The 23,691-nt window shown below is 45.1% G+C and overlaps 2 long non-coding RNA genes across 2 annotated transcripts in view; one reads left to right on the top strand and one right to left on the bottom strand.

The window, feature by feature from the left end:
• Nucleotides 1-23,691, top strand: part of LOC121143600 — a 43,290-nt gene that overhangs the window by 5,915 nt on the left and 13,684 nt on the right. Inside the window, exons 3-6 of the long non-coding RNA XR_005880852.1 lie at nt 10,128-10,196; nt 10,664-10,872; nt 13,558-13,698; nt 15,667-15,790. This is a non-coding gene — a long non-coding RNA (uncharacterized LOC121143600). The remainder of the gene's footprint in view (nt 1-10,127; nt 10,197-10,663; nt 10,873-13,557; nt 13,699-15,666; nt 15,791-23,691) is intronic.
• Nucleotides 1-23,691, bottom strand: part of LOC121143601 — a 70,823-nt gene that overhangs the window by 42,880 nt on the left and 4,252 nt on the right. Inside the window, exon 2 of the long non-coding RNA XR_005880853.1 lies at nt 16,425-16,545. This is a non-coding gene — a long non-coding RNA (uncharacterized LOC121143601). The remainder of the gene's footprint in view (nt 1-16,424; nt 16,546-23,691) is intronic.

The following is a 23,691-nucleotide window of genomic DNA, read 5'->3' as shown; positions in this document are numbered from 1 at the left end:
CAGGAAAAGTTGTTCCTTTGTAACAGCTGAGTGTTCAACTACTTTTTTTTTTTTACACAGTTCATTCATAGGACATTTGAGAAAAGACAAAATTAAATGGGATGGAAAATGACCGGTGATGTTAAGGGTGCTCCAAAGGGTGTCACAGAGAATGCTGGGGGTGAAGAAACTGTGGTGGTGGTGGATACATGATTTTGTAAACTTGTCAAAACCCAGAGCACCATATAAAAATTTCACTCTATATAAATTTTAAAAATTCATCAGGATTTTATCACCAATAGAAACCCCAAGAAAAGTCCTTGTCCACAGAATTAGGGATATAGTTCAGCCTGCAAGATGTTTGCTGTGAAGGCTGAGAACCTCAGTTTGGATCCTCAGCTGCCACATAAAAGCTAAGTGTGACAGCATATGCCTGTAACCCCAATGTTGTGGGGATAGAGATAAGTAGACCTCAGGGCCTCTGACCACTAAGTCTACCCAAAACGATGAGTCCCAGGTTCAGTCACAGGTGTGTCCCCCAAACTAAGGTGTGTAATGATGGGAGAGACACATGACAGTGACTTCTACACATGAACATATACCTGCTCACGCATGTGCACATGTACATATGCATACTAGATGAGGCCTTGCCTATTTTCTCCTGTATTGTTCTCTTCACACCTCAAAGCATCTTCTATGATGACTTTTTCTCTTTCCTAGCAACTATAGCAAACTATAGTTTCTGCATAACTTGCCTTTTGCCTCCTGACTTACTGACATTACTATACCTCAAATTTTCATAAAGAAAGGAAGAAAAAATGAAAAGAACATTGTATTTTAAGATAGTGACCAATTGACACAGTGAGAAATACATGTCTTGACCTCAAAGTGACATGATATGGCATCAGATTGCTCTTGGTTTACTGACTGGTACCAGCAGTGACAGCAAGATACCATGGGGTAAATTCCTCCTATTGAGTGGTGCTTAAGTCATAGCTGCTGGTTGCCCCAAGATAGTAATGCTATTAATGCACCATTGGGGATATCTTTCTATGCTGCTTATTGTTGTGGTTCATAGGCATTTCACTTCCTAGAATGATACAGGCCTGCATAGTGCTGTGGTTCCAGGGTTTGTCTCCATTAAAACTCAATCTGCAGCTCAGGTCCTCAATTCACATGCCAACATAGTTGGAGCTGAAACTTTTAAGAACTGGGATTAGATGAAGTCACAGGAGGGGAACCCCAGGATGAGGTTTAGTGGCTTTCAAAGTTGTTCTCACTCACATGATACGGCAGTGCTTGGATAATGTCTAAGTGTGTCCTCCAAAGTTTCATGGGTTGAAATCTTGTTCCTCAGCCTGTCACTATTAAGAGGTGTGGGATCATTAAAAGAATCCAAACAAATGGTCATTAGGAAAACTGTTCTTGGAACATAAATCTCCCAGAACTCCAGTGACTCTTTGGATTCCCATCTCAATGTATAATCTGTTACATTCAAACAAGTTCCCACCATGATGCTAAATATCTGGAACTCTGTCCTATTAGGCTGTTCCAGATTAGGAGCCCCATTGGGACTATAATACGCCAGGGGGAATTTTGGCTAGAGATCAGTTTACGACCTGCCTCATGGTTGATCTACATAAGGCTGCCTTAAAACCAATAAACTATGAAAAGCTTCTAGATGTAATTCAGGACAAAAAGGAAAATCCCTCTCAGTTCCTAGAATGCCTTACACAGGCCTTCCTATAGTACACTAACCTAGACCCTGAGGGGACAGAGGGAAGACAACTCCTTATGACATATTTTTTTCGTCAGAGCTATCCTGACATTAGAACTAAGCTTAAGCATCTAGAATTGAAACCCTTAACTCCACAGGCAAAGGCTCTAAGAGTGGCCTTCAAGGTATACCATGGGAGAGATAACAAGGCCCTTAAGCACAAATACCAGATGCTAGCCAAGGCCGTCTGACTGGTCTCACAGTCTACCCAGGATCCCTTGCCCTCCAGGGCTCGAGGACCGCAGCGTCCATGTTTCAAATGTGGTCAGGAAGGGCGTTGGGCCTGGGTTTGCCCTAATCCCTGTGTGCCTCCCAAACCATGTCCAAAATGCCACGAAGAGGGCCACTGGTCAGTGGCAGGAGGACATCAGATACAGCCCTCTAGCTGACTTCCTAGCCCTGGCCATGGACGATGATGATGAGTGAAGGGTCCCGGGCTCTCATGACTCCATCGCTGTCATCTCTGACAGGGAGCCCTGAGTAGACATTAAGGTATCAGGGCCACCCATCTCCTTCCTTTTGGACACCAGTGCCACATACTCAGTCCTGAGGGAGTTTTGGGGACCCACCTCTTCTTCTCATCTCCCTATTGTTGTGATGGGGGACAGCCTTACCTAACTCATCAGACTCCACCACTCATTTGCATTTTCAGAGGAATTCCCCTCACTCATTCCTTTTTTTGGTTATACCGACTTGTCCTGTGCCCTTTCTGTGGAGGGATCTTTTAGCAAAGGTGGGAGCTTCTATTTCTTTTGCTCCTTACATCTGCCTAACTCCTAGCCACTCACCACTCACCCTATGGGTTCCAGTATGTCGTTTCTTCTACCAGCCTCTCAGGTAGACCCCAAAGTCTGGGCCACCCAAAACCCTTCTGTAGCTCAGCACCATCCCCCCATTGCCATTCAGTTACCGGACCCCTCTAGGTACATCACTCAAGTCCAGTACTCACTCCCACTCTAGAGCCTTACTCCTATTATCTCTGACCTCCTAAGGAAAAAGTTATTTCATCCCACATCCTCTCCCTTTAAAACCCCTATACTGGCAGTTAAAAAGCCTAATGGGACTTATCTCCTGGTTCAAGACCTCTGGCTCATTAATTTTGCAGTGGGCCCCCTCCATCCTGTGGTACCTAATCCTTACACACTCCTCTCGACTATCCCCTCAGGGACCTCTCATTTCTCAGTTTTGGATCTCAAGGATGCCTTTTTCTCTATACCCCTTGGCACTGAGTCTCAAAATATCTTGGCTTTCACCTGGACTGACCCTGACACTCATGCCTCTACACAGCTCACCTGGACCTTTCTACCTCTGGGCTTCTGGGACAGCCCACACTTATTTGGCCAGGCTCTGGCTTCTGACCTGCTCTGTCTGTCTCTCCCCAAATCTAAGTTCATATAATACAGAGATGATACTTTACTTTGCAGCCAGTCCTTAGAAGTTAGCCAGACTGACACCTCCGCTCTCCTAAATTTCCTGTCCTGCAGGGGTTATAGAGTCTCACCTTCCAAGGTCCAACTGTCCGCTCCTCAGGTCACCTATTTGGAACTAACCATCACCCCAACTCACAAAACTATTACCTTAGACAGGCAACACCTAATCCAGTTGCTCTTACAGTTCCTTCTACTAAAAAGGAGATTTCATCATTTCTAGGAATAGCTGACTTCTTGAGCTCCTGGATCCCCTCCTACTCTTTCCTTGCTCATCCCTATATGAGGCAGCTCTTGGTTCTCCATATGGAGCCCTGTTACTGAGCCCTTTCAGAAACTCACACAGGTTCTTCCCCAGGCCCCAAGCCTTCATCTTGCAGACCTAACTCATCCTTTCTCCCTCTATGTAGCAGAAAAGAAGGGGCACGCCCTTGGAGCTCTAGTGTGGGAACACCAGACCTTGAGCAGAGACCCACTTCCCCTTCTGCCTGGGAGTAGGCAGCTGTAAGACAATGTTTACTAAAAACATGTTTACTAAAAACAATACAATGCCCTGGGGCAATAAGTTCCTGGAAAAGGCCTGCCCACAGAAACCACCCTGACCTCGACCTTGTCCAAAGACTAACCGCCTCTTCTGACACGCCCAGATCAGTTTTTGGTGTCAGAGAGAACCAGCCAGGGTAGAGGAGAGAGCAGAAGCTTCTCTGGTGGGAGCTTTTCTTAGGAAGTTTTCTTGAACCTTTTTGGGGCCTGCTTAAAGTTTTCTTTACATCGTTGAACAAGTCTCTGTGTTGTCAATCCCCGACACCCTCCGCACCTTCTCGGACACAGGCCGCGCAGCAGACACGACAATTGGAGGTCCTACCGAGATCGTGAAAGCGAGGTAAGTGGACTGGGTCGTCCCTTTTGCCAGCCAGGGACAGATGGAGGAAAATAGGAAAATAAACAATGGGAAATAGTCCCTGGAAGTTTAAATTACAGTATCACGTAAAAAAAGTTGCTTGAAGAACAGGGGACTACAACCATGGCAGGCTTTTTAAAATGGATTGAACGAGGGAGCCCATGGTTCATTAGTGGGGAAGGCTTAAATGTCCCAGATTGGGAGGATGTTTGCTATGATATTCAGAGAGCCGGGTGTTGGTGGCATACGCCTTTAATTCCAACACTCGAGAGGCAGAGATAGGAAGGAATGAGGCCATCCTGGTCTATAGAGCAAGTTCCAGGACAGCCTCCAAAAGTATAGAGAGAAACCCAGTCTCAAAAAAGAAATGAAAAAAAAAGGGTAAAATAAGAAATAAAATAAAAAATCTCCAGTCTTTCGCCTGATCCACTGAGGTCAGGAAAGTAAAGGGGAACTGAGAGATCTAAAAGGCTAGCCAGTAAGGCTATGTGGATGTGTTAAAAAGGGGTACCAAGCTAGGGGTACCGGATTAAATCTCCAGGCCTTCGCCTGACAAAGGTCAGGAAAGTAAGGGGACCCTGAGAGATTGCCCTCAGATGGGGGGTGGATTGGATTAAATCTCCAGGCCTTCGCCTGACAAAGGTCAGGAAAGTAAGGGGACCCTGAGAGATTGCCCTCAGTTGGAGGGGGGATTGGATTAAATCTCTAGGCCTTAGCCTGACACTAAGGTCGGGGAAAAAGGGGAACCCAGAGATTGCCCTCAATTGGAGGGTGGATTGTGTAAATCTTAAGGCTTTTTGCATGAGGGAACATCCTGGGTTGAAAGTTGGATTGAAAATGGGTGAATAGCCGGGCGTTGGCAGCACACGCCTTTAATCCCAGTACTCGGGAGACACAGGCAGGCAGATCTCTTGAGTTCAAGGCCAGCCTGGTTTACAGAGCAAGTTCCAAGACAGCCTCCAAATAATACAGAGAAAAAAAAATTGGTAACAAGCTGGGCGGTGGTGGCACACGCCTTTAATCCCAGCACTTGGGAGGCAGAGGCAGGCGTATCTCTGTGAGTTCGAGGCCAGGCTGGACTGACAGCCTCAAACAATACAGAGAAACCCTGACTTAAAAAAAAATGGGTGAAAAAAAATTTGTAACAGTAAAGAGGTACTGGTATTAAGTAAAGAAAGAAAAAGACAAAGGTATATAGAATGGAAATTTTTGTTTACATTTAAGTTCTATTTTGTGAGTCATCTCTAAAAACTTTTGGCCAAAAGCTTGGCCTCTCCACCTTGCATCTACAGTTACAAGGAGTAGGTACGGCTGTACCCCATGACTGTAGCTCAAATGGAGGAATGATAAAGAACATACAGGACTTTTTAACCTTTTAGTTCAAGGATTGGCTGGAGTTGTTCTTTTACATAGATTTCAATTAAGGAAGCTTCATTGCAACAGACTAATCATGACCTAGGGAAAAAGGATGACTGAAAGATGCATGTATGTTCTGAATGTATGGTGTGGCCACACCGGTATGTATGAAATGTGATTGTGAATGCGTGAGTGTGAACTGCTTATATGATTAAAAGGATACTTAAATCCCTTCAAAAATAGTTAAGAAGCTACCTAGATTGCTTTAAATATAGCCAAAAGGAACATCCAGCCAGTCTGTTAATGTTTTAACAGAAAAATTTAAGATGCAAATGAGGCCTTGTCAGCTAGTGAGAGCTCTACAGGTTAGATTGGGAAAGACTGCTCACAGACTTCAAATAATTTTCAAAAGTTATTTGGACACAGTATAGTTTACAATCTTTGAGTGATTTTCAGAAGTTTTTGGGAAATATTTAATGGATATGTCCTTTTTAATGGGCATCTACAAATAATCTAAGTAGTAATCCCAATTTACCTAGATAGTCAACCAAGGAGGGTAGACAAATCCTTCTACTATTATGGTCCAGCTTCAACAGTTCAAAAAAATTTTTTTAGAAAATAAAAAAGGGGGAATAATGTCCCCAGTCCCCATATGACTCATCAAATAATACACTCCTCATTTAAAAATTTTATAATGTGAATGCCAGTGAGCTTCAGACAGATTCTGGCATGATGGAACTTGAGCAACCATTGCTCAGGTCAAATGGAGACATCCATGCACTAAACAGTGGAGAAGACCCTAATTTGGGGTCGAGGGCATGTTTGTGTTTTCTTGTAGGAAAAGAATAAAAGCTTCGGCATGGAGCAGAGAAAAACTGGACCTGAGACCATGGGAGCCTACCTAAGCCAGTTTGAGTGAGATCTCCTAAATCAGTGTTCCTGACCCTTGCTGTCATCGAATCTAGAGCCCAAGAAAGAAAGAAAACAGTCGGTTCGAGATTTCCAGTTTCTCAACAGACCTGCTGCATCAACCTTCCGGACCCATGAGTTTTCATCGTGAAGCCAATAGAGAAAAAAGGACCCATTTAAAACATTTGGACATTGGTATGGACTGTGATGAGGGGCAAAAGCCTCTTTTCAGTAATTGAACAGGACATGGTCACTTGAAATATCAGACTTGATGGTTCCTGTTTCTGGAATCACGACTAGGCCAGTGTATTTTTCTAGAGAGATGCAACTTGTCCTAATGCGACAAAAAGGAGACTTTGACTCAAGTCGCATAATCAGCTGACGTTAAATCAACAAACTGCATCACCACAGGAACAAATTGGTGCTCTGTGGATAGTGCAACAAGCCTATTGTTCATATTTTTCATAATGCTACATGTGTAACATCAATGATTGTACCTAATGTATCTGTGCAAGTGCACTTTCTAAATGCTTTCCTGAGCAGATCTTGGAACAATTGTAACTTTATCAAATTGTAAATGTAAATCACATGCGGGTTACCCTTGTAACAGAATGTAAATCACGTGCATGTTACCCTTGTAACAGATGAAGGCTGGTAGAATGTTATGGCCCAGATCTGGTGATGAGTACGGTGATGGAGAGGCTCTATGTCAATGGGGGTCCTGAAAATGGTGGCAGTGGCAGTAGGCATTCTGGCTTTATGCTGAGCTCAAACGTGCCTTGTTCCAGAGGCAAGAGATCCGTAACCAAGTATTGCTTAGCTTAGCCCATGGCAATCCAGATAGCCATGAAGGTTGGTTACAGATGATTTAAAGTTGGGGCGCTCTGTTGACGGGCAACCTGTGGGGAAGACCCCTCCCGCCTAAGACGGGTTCAAGGTCCCCCAAGGACGGGAAAGGGAGGGTGACCCTACTTGACCTAAGCCAGGAGTGCCTCATTTAAAAATAAAAAGGGGTGAATTGTGGGAACACCAGACCTTGAGCAGAGACCCACTTCCCCTTCTGCCTGGGAGTAGGTAGCTGTAAGACAATGTTTACTAAAAACATGTTTACTAAAAACAATACAATGCCCTGGGGCAATAAGTTCCTGGAAAAGGCCTGCCCACAGAAACCACCCTGACCTCGACCTTGTCCAAAGACTAACCGCCTCTTCTGACACGCCCAGATCAGTTTTTGGTGTCAGAGAGAACCAGCCAGGGTAGAGGAGAGAGCAGAAGCTTCTCTGGTGGGAGCTTTTCTTAGGAAGTTTTCTTGAACCTTTTTGGGGCCTGCTTAAAGTTTTCTTTACATCGTTGAACAAGTCTCTGTGTTGTCAATCCCCGACACCCTCCGCACCTTCTCGGACACAGGCCGCGCAGCAGACGTGACACTCTAGGTCACCAGCTGGGACCTTCCTTTGCACCCATAGCGTATCTGTCAAAGAAACCAGACCTAACTCCCCAAGGGTGGGCACACGTGGCTTTAGCAGCTGCCGAGCTCCTTATGCATGAGTCAAAGAAGCTAACCTTTGCGTCACCCATCACTGTCTTTTCCCATCACAACCCGTCTCATCTCCTAACTTACAGAGGCTTACAGACTCTGCCTCCTTCCCGAGGTCTTTCTCTGCAGGTGGAGCTGGTAGAGGATGCCACCCTTACCTTCCAATCCTGCCCGCCCCTCGATATCTCAAATCTTCTACCTCTGCCTAACACTAACTATTCTCCATCTCATTCCTGCATTGAAACCTTAGAGGAACTATTGCCCCATCATTCCTGCATTGAAACCTTGAAGGAACTATTGCCCCATTCTTCACACACACAGGAGGGCACACTACCTCAGGCCACTTATACGTGGCACACAGATGGCAGCTCCTTTTCACACGAGGGGACCCGCAGAGCAGGCTACAGCATAGTATCAGATACCAGGATGGTGGAGGCATGAGCACTCCCTGCCTACACTACCAACCAGCAGACTGAATTAATAGCTCTCACCTGTGCCTTCCATTAGCACAGGGACATTTCCTAAATGTTTACACAGACTCCAAATGTGCTTTTCATATCCTCCTGTCCCACGCTGCTATCTGGAAAGAGTGCGGGCTACTTACTACAAAAGGAGGATCCATAGCTGACTCAGGTTATATTATGGCCGTGCTAAAGACCTCCCACCTCCCCAAAGCTATAGGGATCATTCACTGCCGGTCTCATCAGACTGACAGCTCCATCATCTCTAGGGGCAACAACCGGACTGATGAAGCAGCTAGGGCTGCAGCCCTCCGAGACCCAGATCTACCTCACCCACCACAGGAGTTCATACACTACAACCCATGTCCTCACAGTCACCTCCTGACACTCGACAAATCCTGTCCTATCTACACCAGCTCGTCCACCCCAACAGTAAAGCTCTCTCAGTTTGTCAAGGCTCACCTGCAGCCCACTTCTGAGGACTTACATTTCTTTAAAACCATCATTGCCTCTTGTAAAACCTATCAGATGTCAGACTCTAACTCCAGGTATTATAGTCCCACTTTTCCCAGCCACCAGACCAGGGGCTTTGTCCCAGGGGCTGACCGGCAACTTGACTTTACCCACATGCCCACATTCGGATGAGTCAAATATCTCCTGGTACTAGTTGATACCTTCTCAGGGTGGGTAGAAGTGTTTCCAACCACTAACAAAGAGGCCCAGACAGTCTCTGACATCCTTCTCGGGGAAATTATTCCCCAGTTTGGTATTCCAGCTGCTCTTCAGTCAGACAATGGTCCTGAGTTTACCTCTCAGATCTCCCAAACCCTATCTAAAGCTCTCAACATTCCTTGGCATTTTCATATTCCATATCATCATCCCCAGTCCTCAGGGAAGGTAGAGCCAACTAACCGTTCTTTAAAAAATGTTCTTGTTGCCGGGCGGTGGTGGCACATGCCTCTAATCCCAGCACTTGGGAGACAGAGGCAGGCCTATCTCTGTGAGTTCAAGACCAGCCTGGTTTATAAAAGGTAGTTCCAGGACAGCCTCCAAAGTCACAGAGAAACTCTATCTCAAAAAACCAAAATAGAAAAAAAATGTTCTTGTTAAAATGCCATAGGAACTTCACCTTGACTGGCTAAAGCTCTTGCCTCTGGCTCTTTTCAAGCTCATGGCTCTCCTCAAATGACCCCTTTTCATCTCACCCTTTGAACTCAGGTATGGGCAGCCAGCTCTAACACCTGACCTCTCATCTAAACTCTCACCTCCCCCTGACCACCTGCTTACATCCTTACTTCATCATCTTTGTTCCCTCCTATGGGACTTTACTGATTACTCCCTACCTCAATCATGTGCCAGCCCCTGTACATCCCCAATTAATATCGGGGATCAAGTCCTTCTGTCTCTTCCAGACCAATGCCCCTTGCCCCTGTCCCCTAAATGTCAGGGTCCCTTCAAAGTGATTCTTGTCACTCCAACAGCTGCTAAGCTTGAGGACCTTCCCCCACTGGATTCACCCCTCATATACAGCTACTGCAACAGGACCTTGTTCCTTTAAGCCTCGGAAGACACTGGAACCAACTACTTTGCCTCCCATTTCAGAAGAATAAGGCTCCACTCCTACAACCACACTCTGCCAGACTGGGTACCCCATATGCTTTTCTTCCTGTCCTCAGGCTGATTAAATTCTCCTGTTTCTAATTACACCCTGCTCATCAATCTCCAATGTATCCCACAATAACTCATTTAAAACTTCTAATCCAACCGATTGTTGTTATAGGAATGCCAGCCGAAAGCCACAGATCTAGAGACACAAAGACCACCAAACATCTGTGCCTCCTCAGTAAAGGTAACCAGAAAAATCCTGGTTGACAGCCTAGATGACAATGAAACAACAAGCTAATAAGCTATTAATCCATTTCTAACAGAGTACTAAACACCAAACAATATGATCAAAATTACAAGCTCAAAATTACAGTGCTTTTTATTGTACTAAAAATATCTGTCAGCTTTAAATGTTAATACTGTCAGCCAAGTTGTCTCTAACATAAATGTGCTGATAGTGTGTCTAATACGATTTCACAAATTCAAAGGATTCTTGTAAGTTCCAGGGAGCTGAATTGGACCCATCCAAACAGGTCAGATTCACTCCAGATATTATTCAATATCACCCTGGTCCCCGGACTCCCTTCCCTCATCTTGGGACCCCTCAGGAACCCCTCCTTCATCTTACAATCCTCCCCTCAAGTACCAGGACCTTATAAAAAATTTTTTTCTAAACCTAACCTTGTCCTCTACTCTGCTAACATCTTGCAGGATCTGCAGAGATGCCAGAGTTCCAAACAGCCAGGACTGTGATGGAGCAACCAGCTACTCCAGGACATGGCAACACCCCAGCTTTCTCAGATCCCCTGAAGATGGTCAATGCCCCCCAGGTCAACAGGAAGCAGTCTTGAGAACTGGATGCCCTTATTCCCTAACTTGCCACGCCCATATCCCCACCCTTTTAAAAATAATAATAAGAGGTGAGATTGTTGGAACTAAACACCATGCTGACCCCTGTTCCCTGACAACAGGTGGGGCATGCACAGTGATGTGGCTACGTCATCACTACCTGGTTAGGGGGCTCAGTGCGCATTTGAGCTTCCCCTTTTTAGCTTGCACCTTCACACACACACCCCACCCCCCCCCCCCCCCACCCCCCCCACCCCCGCTTCAACTGGCCAACCCCTAACACCTCTTTTTTCCCCTTCTACCAATAAACTCCAAGTGGGTTTGTTGACTCAAGGTTTGTTCTTCATTACCAGTCGCTGCAGCAAAAAAAAAACAACAGCTATAGATACAAGAGAGAGAGAGAGAGAGAGAGAGAGAGAATTACAATAATTGGCTAGGCAGTACTAACCAGTGATTGATAAGCCTGCTTAGCCTACTCCAGTAAGTGTTAGGGTCCATGAGAACTCCCTAAAAGACCACTGATATATTCAGCAAGGGCATTTTTATTATACCATACGCATGTGTAGTAAGACACACCTGTACAAAATGGTAACCACCTTGAGAGGGATGAGTAACCTCATTTTAAGCACAGCTACAAAAATTTTAAAAGCAGTGTGGCCATTCTACTTATGATTGGTTTATCCAAGTGGCAATCATATTAGTACATTTCCAATTAGCTAGGGATAGCAGGGGTGAGCTAAGGCTATAGTTTTTCCATTCTTGGACACGTCCCAGGCTTTGTCCTTGTTAGGTTATCACCTGGAGGGGAGGGTGGCCCAGGCCTAGTAGCTGAAGGAACTGAGGCCTAGTTCTTAACTGAGTTATTAGGGGCTTGTCATGATATTTGTCTGGCCCTTTCTAAGAGGAATAGCTGCAGAATGACTCCTATGGTGGCATCTGTGTGGGTACTAGGATCCCAGGTTTGGAGCCCAATGAAAACAGTGCTCAACACAAAAGGAAAAAGAGGAGGAACTTCATTAACAAAATGTCAGACTTAGCTACACCTGAGATTATTTGTTTCAGTTAGGGTTTCTATTGCTGCAATGAAACGCCATGACCCAAAAGCAAGTTGGGGAGGAGAGGATTTATTTGACTTACACTTCAGCATTGCTGTTCATTGCTGAAGGAAGTCAGGACAGGAACTCAAACATGGCAGGATCCCAGAAGCAGGAGCTGATGCAGAGGTCATAGAGGGGAGCTGTAGCTCTTGTAGCTCTTGGCCCACTCAGCCCACCTTCTTATAGAACCAGAACCACCTGTCCAGGATGGCACCACCCACCATGGACTGGGCCCTCCATCATTGATAACTAATTGAGAAAATACCTTACAGCTGGATCTTATGCAGACATTTCTTCAACTGAGGCTCCTTCTTCTCTGATGACTCTAGCTTGTGTCAAGTTGACACACAAAACCAGCCAGTACAATTACTAAGTGTAAATATTGAGACCCCCTATAGTCTTCAAAAAAATTAATATGAAAGAGGGAAAATAGGTATGATAAATTTAATTAAAATTTTCTTATAATCTTACATAGCATCCAGAGACCTAAAATAGCCTGCATTGGGCATAGAAACTTTAAAACAATGAGTGATAAATTCAAATTAAATTACGTCATTGGCAATTACAAGTTAATTTGATAAATGGGCCCCACAGGCTCTTAGTTAAAATAGTAAATATTGTCCAATGTTAATTAAAATGGCCTGTAGTAATTAAAGCTTATTACCTAATATCTAATTAAAAGGAAATGGTTATCCTACTGCTTACCTGTTTAGTAGCCCCAATTTTTGTTTTGCTAGTTCTTGAAGCTGAACAAAGATAAGTGAGAACTCCTGGGAGCTCACAGCATCCTTAATACTGTGGTTCCTTCTACTACTGCCTCCAGGACCCAGAACTATTAAAATTACCCATCTTATCTCATTCACAGACACAAGTGCTATTTATAAACTTGGCCAGTGTGTTCTGTACACAGCCTCCTGAAACAGCCAGCCAGGCACAGTTTGTCTTCTCTGGAGAGATACAGCATACAATGGGAACCTCAACAGCTTTGCTGCCATGAAATATCTTACCCACATCCCCCTCCTTCATCCAGGGCACAGGGATGGCATTATATTAATGAAATATTCTTACAAGTTGACCCATTTAACACACTCATTAAGGAAAAGCAAGTATTCAATGAGTCCTCTGCGGATTCCAGTGGCAACATATTAATCACTCATAAATCCACATGAATCTAAGTGATGTGGCTACTTACAAAACAGCCTGCCTTAAATGGGGGCATCTCCCACAAAAGGCTCTGAAATCTGTCCAAACTTTTAAAATAGAGGCTGGGAACTGCTAAGTTTCAAAACCATGACAAATGGTTAAGGTGCCTATTTACCATATCAAAGCAGACCTGGCTGCCAGGTTCTCCCAGCATCCCTAGGTTCCTACCTGTTACAGGGTATGGATCACAGCCTACCACGTCCTCTACCCTGAACTCCAACTTGGGTGCCTATTTAACAGGAGTGCTTAAATAGTGGAGAGCTTGCCAAAACAGGTTTGGGGGAGGAAAGAGTTTATTTCATCTTGCAATTATAGTACATTATCAAGGGAAGCCAAGGCGGTAACTAAAAGCAGGAACCCGGAGGCAGGAACTGAAGCAGAGACCACAGAGGAATGAATGCTGCTTACTGGTTTCCTTTCCACGGTTTGCTGAGCTTGCTTTCTTTTATGACCCAGGACTACCTGCCCAGGGGTGCCAGCGTCCACAATAGGCTGGGTTCTTCCACATCAATCATCAATCAAGAAAACCCCCCTAAAGATTTGCCTACATGCCAATCTGATGGAGGCCACTTTTCAGTTGAGGTTCCCTCCTCCCAGGTAATTCTAGTTTATGTCAAGCCAAAAGAAGCTAGCCAGCATACCTAGTATGCAGGAAGCCCTGGAGCCCAGGGCCATACAACCTGAGTATGGTGTGCATGCTTTTAGTTCCAGCACTCAGGAGGTAGAATCAGAAGCATCAGAAGTTCAAACTCATCATCAGTTAGATATCTAGTTCAACACCAGCAGAGGCTACATGAGACTGACTTGAAAATAATTAAGTCAAATTTAATAATTAAAAAATAAGGAGCCGGGCCGTGGTGGCGCACGCCTTTAATCCCAGCACTCGGGAGGCAGAGGCAGGCAGATCTCTGTGAGTTTGAGGCCAGGCTGGACCGACAGCCTCCAAAACAATACAGAGAAACCCTGTCTCGCAAAAACCAAAAAAAAAAAAAAAAAAGGAGGCACTTCTATACTTCTATTAGCCTCCCCAAGGAGGCCCTAACACCCTCTTCTTGTGTTTCCTAAAGTGCCTCCCAGATCACCTTCTATGGCCACAAGTCATTCGAGAGCTTCGAAGACAAAATACAGTCCCTCTCAGACCAGTGTTGTACACTACTTAAGTGAATGTGGCCGGTATGCACAACACTGTCTTGGAAATATTCTCTCAGACCATATCTGCCTGTCCATGGCCCTTTGTAACATAGAAATAGCCACGAGGCTCACCAGTCTACCATGTCCTCCTGAAGACAGGATGCAAGTCACCTGGCTTGTAAGGGCTAAGAACCTGCTCCAGCCCCAACCCAGCATTCCAAAGGTGAAATGCCTCTTGGGGGCAAAGGAGGGGGTAAGGATTTCTATAGTAACTTCACACACAGCCTGAGGGTCATGCTCTTTATTTCCTGTGCTCTTCATTGTTCTCTTTCTGCTCCAATAATCCTGTCCTACTTCTAACTTCTCCATGCATCTTTTATTCTAAAAACCTTCTCCTTCACAAGCCTTGAATAAAGAGATTTCTCTCATTAGTCAAAAGCACATTCCTGGAGCAAGGGATAAGGAGCTGAGCCATTTACCATGACTACACAAGGGTCCAAGGCCATAGGATCAAATCCTTGACTAGACAGGGAGGGCACAGTGCCCAATGACAACTTTAAGACCCAAGTCTATTGTTAGTAGACTGGAAAGTGAAGAAGAGGCATGGTTTCCTTAGTAACCTTGGTTGGACATCCGTGGCTCTGATCTTATACCTAGCTGTGAAGTCTCAAACTTAGGCTCTATATACAAAATGCCTTTAGTTTGAACTCGCTCTGAGGTGAAAGTGAGTGTGCAGTTAGTCTGAGTAAGGGCACAAAGCAGGCTATTAAGAGTTAACACTAGTAACACCTGCTGCATCTCTCATGGCCCCTGACATGTGCCCCCTTTTTTTTGTTGTTTAAAAAGCATATAAGTCTCTCTAGAGCAGAGAGTAATGTGGATAATTAAAAGTCTGAAGATGATTGGAAGAATGATAATGATTTTGAAATTAATAATCAATAATTTATATTGATATTTAATCAGTATTTACATCTATAATTGATATTATAATCAATGACCAATAGCTACAATCAATAATGTATATCTATAATTAATAATCAATAATATGTATTTATGGCAAATTGAGAACTATTTTAAACTCGTAGGTGTAATTGTAAATGACTTTAGAATATCTGGGAGGAGTAATTCAAGATACCAATGCATAGGGGAAAATGTGCTCAGTAAATGAGTAATACACTACTGGGGTTATAGGGATGAATCCCACCACAGAAAGGGAGCATTTGGCGTTACTGGGAATTTACAGTAAGGACAGTGATTATTCATACAGCAAGTACTCCCCCGGCCCTGCCTGTGGGCCTCCTCCATTGGAAGGATCCAGGTGGGTTAGCTTTGTGATTTAGTCAGCTGAGCTCTCACTGATAATCTGTAGCATGGGGTCTTCTTGCATATTCCACCCTCAAGAGGTGATCTCATCTGTCTTCATTTCCTAACCAGATGCTACAGTACCAGAGTAAGTCACCATCCCTAGACTGCTTCGCCACTTGAGGACTCTCTTGTGGCTAAGAGATGCTTTGGGAGCTTAGAAGATACCGAAAGAGACTTGCCTTCATCAAAAAAAGTAAGTGATATTCCCTGGCCAGCACACTCCTGATGAAAGATGGGGCAGCTTCAAACAGTTGACACTTGAGGCTTTGGACGACAAATGGCTGACCTTCATGTTTATTACCAGTTGTTGGGCCATTGCCCAAGAGTTTCCCACCAACCCCAGTCCCCTTCCCAGTCACAGGCGAAAGCCTTTGAAAATCTCTTCCACCATACATTCCCTATATGAAATCAAAACCACAGATATTTCTGAATAAATTAAGGCCACAGCAAAAGGCCTTGCTAGGACATTTCTTCTCCCCTTTTAAGTCATAGCTGTCATTCATAAAAACTCTGGTCATATATCACTCTCAAAGTATACAATGCTACCTCTTTATGAAGGTCTCCATAGAAATTTCATATTCATGATGAGCCTCCCATAGCAGCTTTAATTGGGACGGGGGAATATAGCCTCAAGCGGTGTCTTTCAAATCCTAGCTTGAGAGTGGGTGTCAGTTTTATCTAGATCTTAACTCAGTTTATTCAGATTCTCTTGTCCCGCTTATATAACTTACACTAACTTTTAAAGACATCCTCATCCCTCTTCCTTACATTTGAAGGATGTCACATGTCACCTCTTTGTAGTTAATAGCTCATTATAGGGAAGATACCTTCTATATGTCTTAGTGATCTCCTCCTGCAAAGGCTGGAAGTGTTGTACTCCTAGGATATCCAGGGAACACTCTTGTCTGCCAGGTGGAACCAGGGAGCAGTTTTCTGTAAGGCATAGCTCTACAAATGAAAAACAGAGGGACAGGAGAAGTTATGAAACTTGACCCAAAACCCAAATAAACAAATATCTAATGTGGAGGCTAAATCAGGAAGATGCTGCAAGTTTGAGGTCTGCCTAGACTATTTAGTGAATTTTCGGTTAGCCTGGGCTACAGAGCATGATGCCGTTTTCAAAACCCTGCAACAGCATTGGCATTAAGGAACTTAAAATGTGTATAGCATTAATATTACATCTGTAATTATAACGCCAAATTGTCTTTGCTTTTGTTTGCTATGAAATTATATAGAAAACTCTCCTCCCACCAATCCATATTACTTTTCTCATTCCTGTGTCAGAACACCTGGCAGAAAGAACCTAAGGCAGGACAGTTTAATGGGCTGTAGGTTAGTCCATCATGGCAGTCAGGACAGCGTGGCTTATGTTAGTAGGAGCTTGCAGCACCATCTCGGTCAATTAAGAAGCAGAGAGCTCAATGGGAAGACCAGACTAAAATTCTCAGAGGCTCACTCCAAGGACCCCCCTCCTCCAGCCATGTCACCTACCCCAAAGGTTCTACAATCTCCCCAAACTGGTGGGGACCAAATGTTGGAACACATAAGCCTGTGAGAGTCATCTTAGACCTAAACCATGGCAATGAAGTCCTTCCATCCATGCACTCAACACTGCTTTTTTCAGTATCTGGCTCTGTCCTGGTTCAGAACCATAGTCCAATGACACTGACTTCATTGTTTTAAAAGGGCATTTCTACTTGTCTGCACATGTTTAAAAAGAATATGGATACAGAATTCCTTCTTTCTTTGAAAAAAAGCATTTGTCTCCAGGCTGGAATACAGTGTATTGGTAGAGTACTTGCCAGTCCTTGTCCCCAGTACCACACGATGAAGAGGAGGAAGGAGGGATTTGCACTTACAGGATGGTAGTAAAATAATTTCCTGGATTGTCACAAGGAAGGAGGTTGAGGACCCCAAATAAGACTTCACATCAGATGTTCTTCAGTATGGCACCCCCATTTCTAAATAACATGCTGGAGCCCCAGAGTTTCTGGTTTCTTTGTTTTTATTAAGGAGTCTTCTTTGCTTTCTAGATTGGGAGCTTTACTGTTTCCCTTCTCTTCCTTCTCTTCTTTCCTCCCTTCCTTCTTTCCTGGTGTGTGTGTGTGTGTGTGTGTGTGTTCGATACCAGCCTTGTGGAAGTCACAGGATAGAGTCCTTTCTCTCCTTCCACAGTGTGGGTCCCAGGGATCAAATTAAGTCTCCTAGCTACTTTATCTGTTAAACTTCCTGATGACCCCATTCCTTCCCTCCTTTCTTCCCTTTCTTCTTTCTTTCATTCCTCCATCTCTCCCTCGTCTTGAAGATTTATCCTTTCTGGAAGCTTGTTGTGATTTCAACTCCTCCTTTGCAGGAATGGGATTGGCTGAGCACTATGTCTACTTTTCTTTGTGTCTCCAGGGTGCTTTAGACTTCTGCCTGGATGCAGAAGGGGGATCTTCATGGAACAGGGCACCCTGTCCCCACACTTTTATGTGCCTTCAGATACCTCACCATGCAGTCTAATGAGCTGTAACTGAGCATCTTCATCACCCAGACTCTCCAAGTTGGGTTTGATTCATGGTGTGCATTGGCCTTAATCTTCAGACTCTCAAGTAGCCACCAAGTGTTGTATAACAAGACCATTGCAAATAAGGGACGCAGGCAAACTGGCTATTGTAAAAGATCCTTAAGATATCCCATTAACCAGTGAGTGCATTTTCCATGAATGACAGAGTGCTTATATTCCTTATATAAAATTGTCCTTTACAATTTCATACATATGTACAGTGAAGTATCATCATATCCCTTTCCTTTTCCACTCTCTGAAGATGGAAGTTTCTTTCCAGTCTGGTCCCATAGCTGCTTTGCCCCAAGTAAACACATGGACACTACATTAATGAATGTTAGCCAATGGCTAGGCCTTCTTACTGACTAGTTGTCTCTTAATCATTAACCCATAACTACTCATCTATGTATTTCTCCATGACCTTATCTTACCAGAGAATGTCTGTCAAATCCTATCTTCCTAGTATCTACATGGCGTCCCTCCTGGTGGCCTCCCTGCCATCCTCTACCCAGAATTCTCCTGGTCTCATAGCCTCGCTTATACTTCCTGCCTGACTCGAGGTCAATCAGGGTGTTTTTCATCAACCAATAAGCGAAACATATATACAGTAGGACACCCCCATCAATTCACCAATCGTAATCTTTTCTTAACATATCCCCACTTCCATCTTTACTTAATGTCTTACAATAGGAATTAAATTTGGGCATGCATAATGGTGGGGACATTCAAACCATGGCAGGAGTTGAGCAAATTTCTGAGTTCTAGTGCCAGTCAGCAACAGACTAGGATTCAAGGTGGCCCTTACTCTTTCTTTACTCCCTCATTCCTCCTGGGTCTCCTACCTCACGTACTAACTCACTCCTGTAGATAGTATGATGGTTTGAATAAGAATGGCCCCCATGGGCTCATATATTTGAATGCTTAAACAGCAAGGAGTGGGACTGTTTGAGAAGGATTAGGAGCTGTGGCCTTGTTGGAGGCAGTGTGCCGTTGTGGGTGGTATTTGAGGCTTCAGAAGCCCAGGCAGACCTAGTTCCTTTTTTCTCAGCCTAAGGGTCAAAATGTAGCTCCAAGCTACTGCTCCAATGCCTCCCTGCAAGCCACCATGCTCCCTGCAGTGATGATAATGGACTAAAATTCTGAAACTGTAAGCAAACCCCCAATTAAATGCTTTCTTTCGTAAAAGTTGCCTTGCCATGATGTCTCTTCACAACAATAGAACAGTGACTGAGACAGGTACTGTGAGTTGGCATACAAACCAGGCTGAAACTAAGCATAGGGAAAGATACTTAAGAGGGTCACAAAGAAAGGTTTGTTCATTCCATTTGTCTACTGAAGGCAAACTTCCAAGTACAATATGAAATTTTAAGCTAGGCTCTATAATTATCGTAAGTCTTGGGGGAGGGGCAGGTTTTCCCTTAAACACCAGTTTCAAATCTAGGTGGTTTGGACCACTCTGAGTTGCACTTATCTCTCTAAATCCATCTTTATATTTCTGGGCAGCATGCTTCCAAGCTGGGCTCTTTGGGTCTGGAGTTTGCTTTGCCCTGGCAGGTATCAATGGTAAGCATTCGTACTTGGCATACTCAAATGGTGAGTGAGAAAAAAAGCAAGCTGTATCCTTCGTCTGGTATCCTGGAACATGGTTGCTCTGTAGATGTGAGGTGTCACTGTAAGGATAATGACCTTGACATATCAACTTCAAATTTTAGCTCCCATATAACTGTCTTGGAACTTTCAAACAATTGAGGAGTTGGCTGCTCAGTGCCCTGGCTCCTCCAGTCATATACTGTCACTTGCGACTTGCTGTTTCAAGTCACATTGAAGAAAGCATTTATTTAGCTGACAGCTATCACAAGACATCCTCCTGCACAAAATGAACCAATTTATAGTCATACTGACAGCTGGTTTGGAGGGAAGGCCATTTGCCTTCGTTGATTACAAGGAACAGGGATTGATTTAACTCATCAGTCTATAGTAGCAGATGTTAGAAAGGATCCCATTGTGTCAAGCTCCCAGGTCTTTGGAGACTGATTTGTCTCAGCATCAGAACTTGCTGGGCTTGGCATGGCCCTGTGGAGGTCACTTAACCTTCCCCTCACCCTTCTGCTATTTTTAAGATATCGAAGGAAAAAAAGTTAGCATTTCTCCTTGGCAAGGAGCAGTTAGGGGAGGGGAAGGGAATTCAGTAGCGTCTCTGTCTTAGAATGTTATGAACATCAGAAAAGAGATTCTGCTGCCAAAAGTGCCCAAAAGGGACAGTGTCTGATACTACAGTCACAGAAGATATATTGTTGTGCCCAAATTCTGAACCCCCAAATCACCAAGAAACCCATTTCCATGCAAAAGCAAAGAGTCTTATATTGTAGTTAACGAACTAACCCCATTAGCTCAGGCCCTTCATCCCTCCACTGCAGCGGGTGGCTGGAGAAAGACCCCGAGAAACCATGAGGCAGGGCAGTGTAAGGTGAGTGTCTAGGGGTACACAACAGTCTCAAGATTGGTGTGCTTCCAGACTTGGACAACCTGCCCTGTGTTGATTGGTCAACTGGTTGTTATGGCCCATAGGCCCTCCCAGGGCGGTTGCTATGCTCTGCACATCACTGTTGTGCACTGTCTGTAAAGCACACCCAGAGCCGTAAAGCACAGCCCTGCCAGCTAACTTCTGATTTGTTTCATGCCATGAGGAGGGCATCTGACCACTTAGTGACCAGGACAGGAGGAGCAAGGTCAGGCAAACACGTGTTAGCTGTCATGGCTGCTAAAACAGGGGGCACAGGGAGCTGGTCCCTTCAATATAATGGATATGGTGAGGCTGGCTTTCTCTTCCCCTTCTTTGCCTTTAGTGGTGAGAGGAGTTGGTATAGGAACTGGTGGCATAGTGGCTTGAAGCTTACCTCTAGAAGCTTCCACAGAGCAGGAAATCCTTCCTTAACACCTGCCCCAGATGCTCTGCACTGAGGATAAACTACAAGGGCCATAGTCAGTATGACCTCTAGAGCCTTGCTTTGGAGCCAGGATTCCCCCAGGGAGCCAGGGGGTAGGAGAGACCCAGGGCATTGTGAAGGAAAGAAGAAGGGAGATTGGGAGAACAGAGGAGTCTCTTCCAAGCACTGGCCTGAATGGAGTGATGGTGACAGAATAATAGGAGATGATGGATATACACTCTCTTTCTCTCTGTGATACAGTCAGGGGGTGAGTCCCCTGTGGTGACGCACACCTGCTAGACCCACCTAATGCTGTGAATGTTGCTATGTGGATTTGCTGGCCACCCCTCAGGGTTCTTTCACAGGTTAGACCACACTGCAACATCTGAGCCGTTTTGGGTGGGTAGGGTCCCTGGGAGGGGAACCTTGGAGGTGGTTGAGTGTTTTGAGACACTGTTCTTGGGGAGTACCTGAACAAATATCGCCTCACCCCACTCAGGGAACCAGTGACAGACTAGGGCAACAATACCACCAAGTTCAACTTGGTGAACCAATAAGTTTACAGGGCTTCTTTATAGGAAAAGAGAGGACACAAAGCCAGGTTGCCTAATGCCATCACAATCAACTTCATGCAGTTTAGAAATACATTTATCTGTTGCCCTCTCTGAATCATGCATTTTAGGACCCTCGCATTACAGATACAGAGACAATAGCTTGGACAACAGCTTGGCCACAGTGGGGTGTGAGTTGTGCACCCAAGGCTCCTGGTTCCACAGCTTCTGCTGTGGTTCTACACACTGCTGAAAGGAAGAAAGAGCCTTTGTGGATGAGACACTGAAGTTTTGTGATGTCATCATGGAAGTTCCACTGCAAATTGTGTGACCCCTCCTCTTCCCTCAAAGGCTGACATACTGACTTTTGAACTTGTCAAACACCTGTGGTGGGGAAAGGAGTGTTAAAAAGAGATTGTTCCCTACTTCGGGAAGTACACTGACTTGTATGTGCTCCAAGCCCAACATTTTCACAGCCCAAGTGCCTTTCAGGGATCAAGATTCAAGGACTGCTGGCCAGGGCTCTGCCTCATGCTTCCCAGAAAAAGTATGCTGCCCTGAGGAACAGCTGGTTTGTCTCTACCTGCACAGCCGGGAAGGTTCAAGAAGCCACATCCCCATGGCTGGGTCAGCAGCAGCCTCTGAGGCCTCCCTCACACAAAGAGAAACACCCAGCTCACATGTTGCTCCCTGGTCCGGGCAAGCCTTTGAATGACAGACAGAATGGCCAGGATGCAGAGGCCTCTTCATTTGGCCCTTGTGGCACACATTCGGCCATGTTCCCCAAAGCAACCACTTCCCACCACTGCTCAGTGGGGTGTCACACCTTGGCCTCAATCTGCTTAAAAAGAGAACCTCCAGAGCGACGGGAAGTCACTTCCTGAAAGAGGGTGGGGAACACGATGGACAGGGTAGCTGTCCATCTGGCAGTTACTTGTTGTCAGAGGGTTGTTTATGGGGTTGTCTGTCCCTACGAGGGCAGTGCCAATTAATGAGTTGTTCCAAGTGGCTCAGGAGCCAAACCCAAGGCCGCTTCTAAACCCTCATCCCGTGACTGTTTAGCCAGTGTGCTGAAGCTGTTTGATGAATGGATTTGTTCCCCTTCCCCGGGAAACGGGAATAAGAATGTCAGCTCTCTCCCGGTGCCTTTGGCTACAGGTCTCGTGCAAGTCACTTTCCCAGCCTTGCCCAGCAAACAAAGATGCTTACATGCTCTCTCATCGCAAACAACCTTTCAATGGCAGCTGGTCCTGAGATTAGGTCCCCCTCTCCCTGCTCTGGTCCCAGGGTAAATCCTGAGACAGGAGGTGGGGTTGGGGGAGAGTCTTTCCTTCCCTGCACACAGGCTCTTTGTAAATGGAAAGAATCCACAAAGTGTTACCCTGGATCCCCGGAGAATCAGGAGGGGAGGTGTGTGTTTGCACCCAGCCTTGCATACAATACAAGCCAATTCAGAGAACGGGTGACCGTGCCCAGCCATGTGGATTCTTTCCAGAAATTGCTGTCGGTTCCTTTCAGAGACTTAGTTACTCAGCTAAGTCTGAAGCATCTTTTGATGTCTGGAGAGAGCTGGGGAAGCAATCCCTGATAGCCACAGCATTGACAGACAGCTCCACCCCTGACAGTGAGTCCAAGAGTGACTCTGTGTATCTATGTGGCTGCCCTGAACCCCTCTTAACTGCTCAGCTGAGACTCACAGAGATCTCCATAGTCAATAGCGACCAGATACCTAGGCAACAACCACCCCCACCCCCTCCACCTCCCCAACCCCCCACCCCCACCAAGACATCCAGCATTTTTGATGTTGTTATCTCATAGTGTCTCATTCTTCATCTAGGCAAAACCCAGAGGACAGGGAAAAGTCTCCAGCTGAATTTGGATACAATCTGGCTGTTTTATTAGTATTACCTGTGTGAAGTTCCCAGAAACAAACACACACACACACACACACACACACACACACACACACACACACACACACACACACACGGGGTGGGGGGAGGGGGAGAGAGAGAGAATGAGTACCTAACAAGGCCAAGTAACTAAAATTTAAGATTATGGAGATCTA

The sequence above is a fragment of the Mesocricetus auratus genome, unplaced genomic scaffold (genome assembly GCF_017639785.1).
Source record: "Mesocricetus auratus isolate SY011 unplaced genomic scaffold, BCM_Maur_2.0 Super-Scaffold_100013, whole genome shotgun sequence".
In the NCBI taxonomy this organism is placed as follows: domain Eukaryota; kingdom Metazoa; phylum Chordata; class Mammalia; order Rodentia; family Cricetidae; genus Mesocricetus; species Mesocricetus auratus.
The sequence above is the reverse complement of the archived record's forward strand: the minus strand, read 5'-3'. Positions and strand labels throughout refer to the sequence as shown.